This window comes from Hippoglossus stenolepis, chromosome 3 (genome assembly GCF_022539355.2).
Source record: "Hippoglossus stenolepis isolate QCI-W04-F060 chromosome 3, HSTE1.2, whole genome shotgun sequence".
NCBI classification, from domain to species: domain Eukaryota; kingdom Metazoa; phylum Chordata; class Actinopteri; order Pleuronectiformes; family Pleuronectidae; genus Hippoglossus; species Hippoglossus stenolepis.
Window position 1 is genome coordinate 26,971,673 of NC_061485.1, and position 8,140 is coordinate 26,979,812.

Sequence of the window (8,140 nt, forward strand, 5' to 3'; positions counted from 1 at the left end):
ATGGGATAAAAACATCTCATGCGAGCTAGTAAGCTAAAAGGTAGCTACCTAAGGCTACATCCACACTTTTAGTTTTCAAATGCATCACTTTTTCTTTGTTTACACCTGGCATCCACACAACTCTGGAGTTTTCAAGCCCCCAAAAAGACATTTGGAAATGCTGCTGGCCACATTTTAGTTTGAAAAATGTCAGGGTTCGATTTATGTTTGATAGGCAGAAACAGAAACGTGAGACAATTTTAGACATGACCTCCGGAGAATGTCCACAGGAGAGGATTGGGTCCGGACTTTCTCCAGGGTTTGCCCTTCACTCATGAGAAAAACACGAGGAGATTCTCCGATATAAATACATATAAATTACACTGATCCTGTCTTTTTGTTTAAATACCCATGAATCACCCAAAAGGTCTTAAATGTCATCTTTCCATCCTGACATCATCATCAGTGTCTTCTACTTCTATGGCTCCTCTTTTTAATCGTGAAATATTTGTTTTCTTTATGTGTTTTTCAGTTTTGCATCTGTCCTGTGTTAGAAATGTCATCAATACGCCCACTCGCTCACATTCCTGCTGTTTTCTCACATGGGCTCAATCAGACATTACCCAGAGCTTTAACTAGAAGGCTGGCAGATGTCCGCAGCAACTGACTCAGACATTTGCATCTTCCATCCAAATACCTTAGGGAGATTATCCGGAGTTCACTGTATGTGTTTGTAAGCACTTTTGATGGCAGCAGGGATAAAACACAGCATCAGCCTCCTTAACTATCAGTGGTGAATGCAACATAAAAATCTAATTACACAAGTTTGCTGATCTTGTCTTTGCTTGCAACATCCTCGTCCAATCAGCTACAATTCACTCAAATGTTTATTATATGTGAATTGTCATGTGATCTGCTTTTTTAGATGTGATAATATAGACAGAGACTATCTGCAACAGAAAAGGCTGTATCTACAGTACAGTCGTTCATCAGGAGGAATTGGTAGGTCTTGATGTTTTTTTGCCAACTTCTTCCACTGAATGTTACTGAGCATAGCGACACTATAGATTTACGTTATTAACATCATTCTAATTCGTCTACAAAAAAAGAAATGCATCTCTTTGGTTTGGGGGAATGCTGGCTGTAAATGTTGCTATGCCAATGTTGCTCAGTCACCATACAGCAGTAAAGAAACCCGTCAAAGACGTGAATTAGAGGTTGAACAAATTTAATTTCCTTGGGCTCCAACTGCCTGTCACCGAGCATTTTTATGCAGAAAATGAACATTACTTACTTTAGGATCACTGGTGTACTTGTGAAATTAAATTTAAGTTTAAAGACCTAAACTCCAATGAACCAGCTTGGGAACAAGGTCTGTCGGGTGTTTACAGGTCACATTCAACCCTGAAGTCCACATGCCCAGAGACATATTAATCAACCACATGACTTCAGATATTAATCGTGTGAGATTTACCTTTATTTACGTCAATCTCACGCCTACAGCTACCGGTATAATCCAGTTAATACGTGTGTATCTGACAGATGTCGATAGAATCCTCAAGGCAGTGCCTGTCTCTCTGTGTGAGCTGGTCTTTCACGTTTCTGCAGCGCTTGCAAGCAACTCAATGCAGAGAAAGTTACTGAGGCTCAGTCAATAGGTCATTCCGCTCATACACTGCGGTAAAGATTGGCATGGCGGTCTATTGAGCGCTGTCACTCAACGACAAGAAAAACTCCTTTACCATTACACTTCTTCTCACATTTTTCTTCACATCCATTTATTATTTGCAATTCAGTTACTTTCGTTCTCCTCCACTGCCCCACCCACCCCCCCCACCACGCACGCACACACACACACACACACACACACACACACACACACACACACACACACACACACACACACACACACACAGCCAGTTAAGGCTCACTAAACTTCCAACATTAACATTTTTTGCTGGCTTGCTAGCAGCCAATGGCAAACGAGTGAGGAGATTAGGAGACACAAGGTGAAATTGAGAGCTTCATTAAATACCAACCTGAGTCAGCAGCACTAGCAGGCCTGGCTGGGGAGTTTCTAATGTGTGTGTGTGTGTGTGTGTGTGTGTGTGTGTGTGTGTGTGTGTGTGTGTGTGTGTGTGTGTGTGTGTGTGTGTGTGTGTGTGTGTGTGTGTGTGTGTGTGTTTGTGTGTGTGCAATGCAAGTGAGAGGGAGTGGGTGACAAAAACACAGGCACAGAACAAACATAAAGTGTCATGCATGCGTGTGTGCATGGGAGTGTGTGTGTGTGTGAGAAGCTTTAGGGATTTATGTGCACTTCAACCTGTCTCATATGGGGGCAATTACCCAGGCTAGACTCTAGGCTGCCTGCAAGCGGAGACAAAAATGCCTCAGGCCAGTCAGTGAGTGTGTGTGGTGTGTGCGTGTGTGTGTGTGCGTGTGTGCGTGTGCGTGTGCGTGTGCGTGTGTACATACAGGGTATATGCTACCTCCATGTGCTCTTCTTTTATCCTTCCTCTGTCATTCCATATATCCATCTAATCCTCGTCTGCAGATCTCCCACTCTGTACCCAATGGCTTAAGACCCTATGTGACATGCCAGAGAAAATCACATAGGAATAGAAAGCCATAAAACACAGCAGCGAGCCAGTCCCGCTGGTGGCAGGAGTAAACTTTTCACTCCTCGCATTGATTCGTGTGTGTCCGCGAGCGTGCGCAGCCCTCTCACTTCATGCCTTTAACACCCTCAGCTTGTTTGACAGCTTACAAGGCCCTGCAGAGGATTTACAACAGCGCCGAGACACCTCTCTCCACTGTGTATCCTTCTAGTCTGCCGCGTACTCTCCAATCCCTCCCCTCCTGCCCTTCAATCTATCCTTCTCTCACGCTACTCCCTTCTTCTTCTGCGCCCCCCCCTCCATCCCATTTCCACATGCTCGAGCTCCATCCCCAGCCACGCTGCCAGCCATTGGAGATAGTGTCTTGTTTTGGTGGTGTGTAATTACTAGGGGTTCTTTCGCAGGCGAGCGCGGAGATGAGACAGATGAAAACACAGCCTGCAGACCCTCTGAATTATTAACTGCTTGAAAATGCATGAGTCAACGTTAACAGAGAGAGGGAGGCAGAGCAGCCCACGTGCGTCCACAAATACACACATAGATGAACAGCCACCGGCCAGAGCAGAGCGTGGCACCGTGCATGAACCAGCCGTGATGGGATCCAAGCTAGGGTTACACGGATAGGTTTGGCCGAAGATACAGGCTAATGAAAAAGGAAATCAGCTATCTGAATAATTCAAAACTTTTATAAAAGTTTCACTTGTAAATTATTCATCTCTATGACTAACTATCAGCACACTGAATGGCTGGGTGGCTCATTCTGCTCTAACAAGCTGTCACTCCTGCAATTAATGTATTATAATGGCTCCAATAGGGATTTTGAGTGTACCATCATGTAGAGCCTGACCTGTGTTGGGTTTTGCAACAGACACTGACTCCAGTATTTATCTAAAATAATCGTATATGAATGTATTGGCTGATAATGTTTAACTTAAAGCTTGTGTTGGTAATCTTGGAAAAGTTAGCAAGAGTAGGCAACATTTTGAAAAAATGCAACCGATACCTTCAACCTCCCGTCATCAGCCCTCTCATCAAAGCTACGCCCCCAAAACACATAATGTGCACTGAAATGACAACTGCTACAAGACGACATGACTCGCTCGTGAAGGTCTGCCTCTCGTCTCAGCCTCAGCGGTGTTTGTCTGTGAGAGTACAGACAGACCATGTCAGGACTTTATTATCAATGGCTATGGGGACGTGAACAGGATGATTTCAACAAATAAGATAAATAGCGAATCAGAGACAACTCACCTACTCTACCTTTAAACACTTTTACATTTTTGGTGAAGTTTTGACCAACATAGGAACATTTTACATTTGAAAAGTAAAATGAAATATAGTAAACACTGAGTTTTACTTGAAATGTATAGTCACTAACTATAAATAGAAGAAAAAATATATATAAATATGAATATGTATATATAAATGCAGCCAAAAAGCCATAGAGAGACATGGTCCGAACCAGATGAGCACAACATGTTTTAAAATGTATGATTTTCTCAGCTGCCTCAGGGCGGTGGGCTCGGTGGTGGCAGTGGGTTTAGGGTTGTATTTAAAAAAAATCTTTTAAACATGGCTGGATTCCTTCCAACCATATCTTTGGCTTAAATGCCTACAAACTAATTGTGGCCCCTGTTTTTTTTAATCATCATCTGTTATCCTCCTGTAAACCCAGCAATACTACCTACATGAACTGTCAGGGCTTTAATCTTCAGTTATTATTAAATACTGGAGACTTCATCATCTATAGTGATTATATTTCTGACAGCTTTGTCACCACGTTTTATGAGGTCTTTAAATTTCACCCAATATGCCACACGCTTTTCATAAATAAGGTTTTACTTTGGAATTAGCTTTTATTTTAGATGTGAATCATTTTTATCTCCTCATCATCTATAGCTGCTTTCATACGCATAATGAAGTCAGGATAATCTTGTGAAATTGTCCGGAGGGGCTGTATGTGAGAAGGAAAATGTCAGAGCGAGTTGCCGTGGACATTCTCTGGAGTTCCTTGTGTGAGGGGATAATCTCCATCTGCATTCTTCATATGTGAATGGTGCCATTGTGTGGACATTTTCCGTAGTTCATGTCTGAAAACCTTTTTGTAATCTTCAAAGCGGGAAATTTGCCAATGCATCTTTAATGAAACGAGTGTGTCGGATTTTACCTAATAATTTGTTGAATCTGGTGAATTCTTAGATTTACTGTCAAACACAAATGACTTAGCTAACTGCCTTTATGATATGTGCACAACTGCTTTAGATAATGTTGCTTCTCTGAAAGGTTTATCCAAGTCCAATTCATCGTTTTTTCACCTTGAATTTTGGAAAAAAGCCGTGGCATGAAGGAGGACGCCTGAGAGACAGTGGATGAAATCAAAGCTCTCGGTACATCTGAAATTGTTATTGCAATCTTACAAGTGTGAAATTAAAGATGCAACAGCAAATCATTTTCCAAAGCTCATCACCTCCAACCAGCACAGGCCCAGTTTCCTATTACAGAAACTGATCAATTAGTTAACCTAATCACAAAAGCGTGATCACATATCCCTGACTTTAGCATCCCTTCACTGGCTGCCTGTCATTTTTAGAATTGATATAAAATGTTACTCTATGGCACCGAGCTCTCTGGCTGAGCATGTCAATTATTTCCCTCCAGCAGGAGATCTTCTAAAAAAAGGCTCCTGTTAGCTATTCACTGGTCAAGGCCAAGGACCAAGGGTCACAGGGGTTTTGCTGTCAGGGCTCTGACACTTTGGAACAGTTCGCCAGAAGAATCAGTTCACAAGAAAACTCACTGCCTTCTCTTCATATATCTCTCAAAACCAACTTCTGCTGCATGGCTTTTCTTAATAAATGATTTGTTACTTATTTTGATGTTACTTTTATCCATTATTCTATCATTATGTTTAACTTGCGTTATTTGTTGTGCTGTCTGTGATTTTTCCTACTTGTGAAGCATTTTATAAAAGTTCCATATAAATACAATCTAATGAATGTTAAATGAAGCAGGATTTGTTGGAATCCCCCCCAAATAATCAACCTCATTCCCAGAGACTGTTTTTCTGGTCATTATTGTACTGATAGTGGGACAATAGAATGTAACTCTTGGAAAAATAAACAGAGTAATGTATATCACTCACAGGAATGTCAATTTAAGGAATAGGTTGACATTTGGGGAAATGTTCTTATGAGGATCTTGGAGAAAGGATTGTTGGACGGTTGTTATTCCTTTAAGGTCAAATATAAAAACACACACACACCTGAGGTAACTAATAGCCACACACATATATAAACTATTTAGATAGTTTCTTGTATGTAGTGAACAAAGAGCTACTTTACAGTTTGGAGGACAATCCCTTCTTTTCGACAGACTGCTCTAGCAACAAGTACGGGAATGTGGAAGTCAGAGGGCTGGAGAGACATGCAGAGATAAGAAGAAACGAGATAAAGGAGCAGAGTTTGAGAATTATGCGGGGGGGGGGGACGCTCAGAGAGAGTTTAAAGCAGGTAGGATTAATGTCAAAGTCATCCATCCTTGTTTTAATCCATCTTTTTCAACTACATCCCTCTGAAAACACACTCTTCTTCCTTGTATGCGCTTGTATATGTTTATGCGTGTGTGTTCTTTTGTCTATGCATGTGTGCGTAAGCTGATTTGTGTCTTATCGAGAACCCCTGTGGAAACAGACAATGTGGTTTATTTGTTATCTTCTTGTTTGGACGACGAGATAAGGCGATCATTGTTTGTGAGAACATATGAGCATGTGCACATACGTGTGTGTGTGTGTGTGTGTGTGTGTATGTGTGTGTGTGCATAGCAGAACAGATAAGCTGAGTGTTGGGCCTTTGAGTTTGAGTGACAGAATCCTAATGCTGATCCCAATGGTCAACAGCCCAGAGATCGTTCACAGAAAGCTTATTAGACCTGCATTGTTTACCATGGCATCCTTCAGTCACACATACAAGGCGTAAACACTGTATGTGAGTGTAACGCATGCAGACAGGTGCCTGACGTCTTCTCATGGAATATAATTCCTCTTTTACACCAAAATTAGCAGGTGTTTTCCCTCTTTGCTTTTTCCCCAGTGTGTCATGTTCAAAGTCACGTATGCACAAAAACTGTGTCTACTGTAGAGTCAGTTTACCACAGAGTAAATTTCCAATTTTATCCATTCCCATTTCAGACAAAAGCCAAATAATAGTAGGTGTTAGTGGGGTTTTTTGACCAGTGTATAAGGGGCTTAAGAAGCCACTAAAAAGCAATGAATATAAAACATTATCCATTAAACAGGCACAGGCACCCTCTGAATGTGGTATAAATTATTCTCTGCAATGGCTTTGAAAGTGCCGATTTCCAAAACTGCTTTCATGTATATTTCGTTTTGGTCATTTGAGGCATTCTGTAGCTTGTAGAATCCACAGATTTGTTTTTAAAAACAAGAAAAGATCCTAAAAATGAAATGATTTTATTTTACTTACATGGTGTATTCGCCGTCTCAGCAGCAAACCTGCATTTCTCCCACTTCTTTTCCTTCTGTCATAGTGTGGCCACATTACAAACCCTTTTCCTCCATCTTTTGACCCATCACTATATCCTTCTATTCTGGTTTTTAGCCCCAGTTTTTAAAACGTACTATCACTCAAACATTAAAACCAGCGTGTGTCCTGGATTCCTGCTCTTGTTTTAGCTACTTGCACAAAGCTCTTTCTTCTAGCTGTTACATTTTTGTCCACCCCCTACTTTACATTCCCCTCCCTGGCTTTTTTCCTTCTCGTTGTCCCTCGCTCCTGTGTTCAACACAAAATGCCCTCTGTCTGGCGCTCAGGTAAAAACTCCCACCCACCATCATATCCCCCACCCCAGCCTAGATAACCTGGAGTGCAGTTTCTGTTGTTCCAGCACAAAGACGTCGAGCGGAGGGTGGGATGAAGAGGGAGGGAAAGATGGATATATGTATAGAAAGAGAGAGAGAGGAGGGAAGAAAGGAGCAAAGAGGAGAAAGTCAGGGAAAAACTGATAAGGTGGTAAAGAAAGTGAAGCAGGAACATTGAGGATTGGATGACGTCCTGTCAGACTTAGGTATGGTGTGTCGTGTGTGTGTGTGTGTGTGTGTGTGTGTGTGTGTGTGTGTGTGTGTGTGTGTGTGTGTGTGTGTGTGTGTGTGTGTGTGTGTGTGTGTGTGTGTGTGTGTGCACGCGCATGTGCAAGTTCAGGTATACTATGGTGCGTTAGAGTCTCAGTCTGTCCTCATGGCTAACTGTCTCCCAGGCCGGTGAACAAAGAGAGTATTGACTTCGCAACACACAGGAGCTTTTTCTTTTCTACACAGGCCAGTGCTTTGTGCTTTCCTCCCCCACACACACACACACACACACACACACACACACACACACACACACACACACACACACACACACACACACAGCCCATCAATGCCATCATTCTACCTGCGCCTGGATCAATCCGCCCCTCTCCCCATGATGCCTCCATACTCAACATTATTTTGTCCATTCAGTGACTCCTAATGTTTAACATAGCAG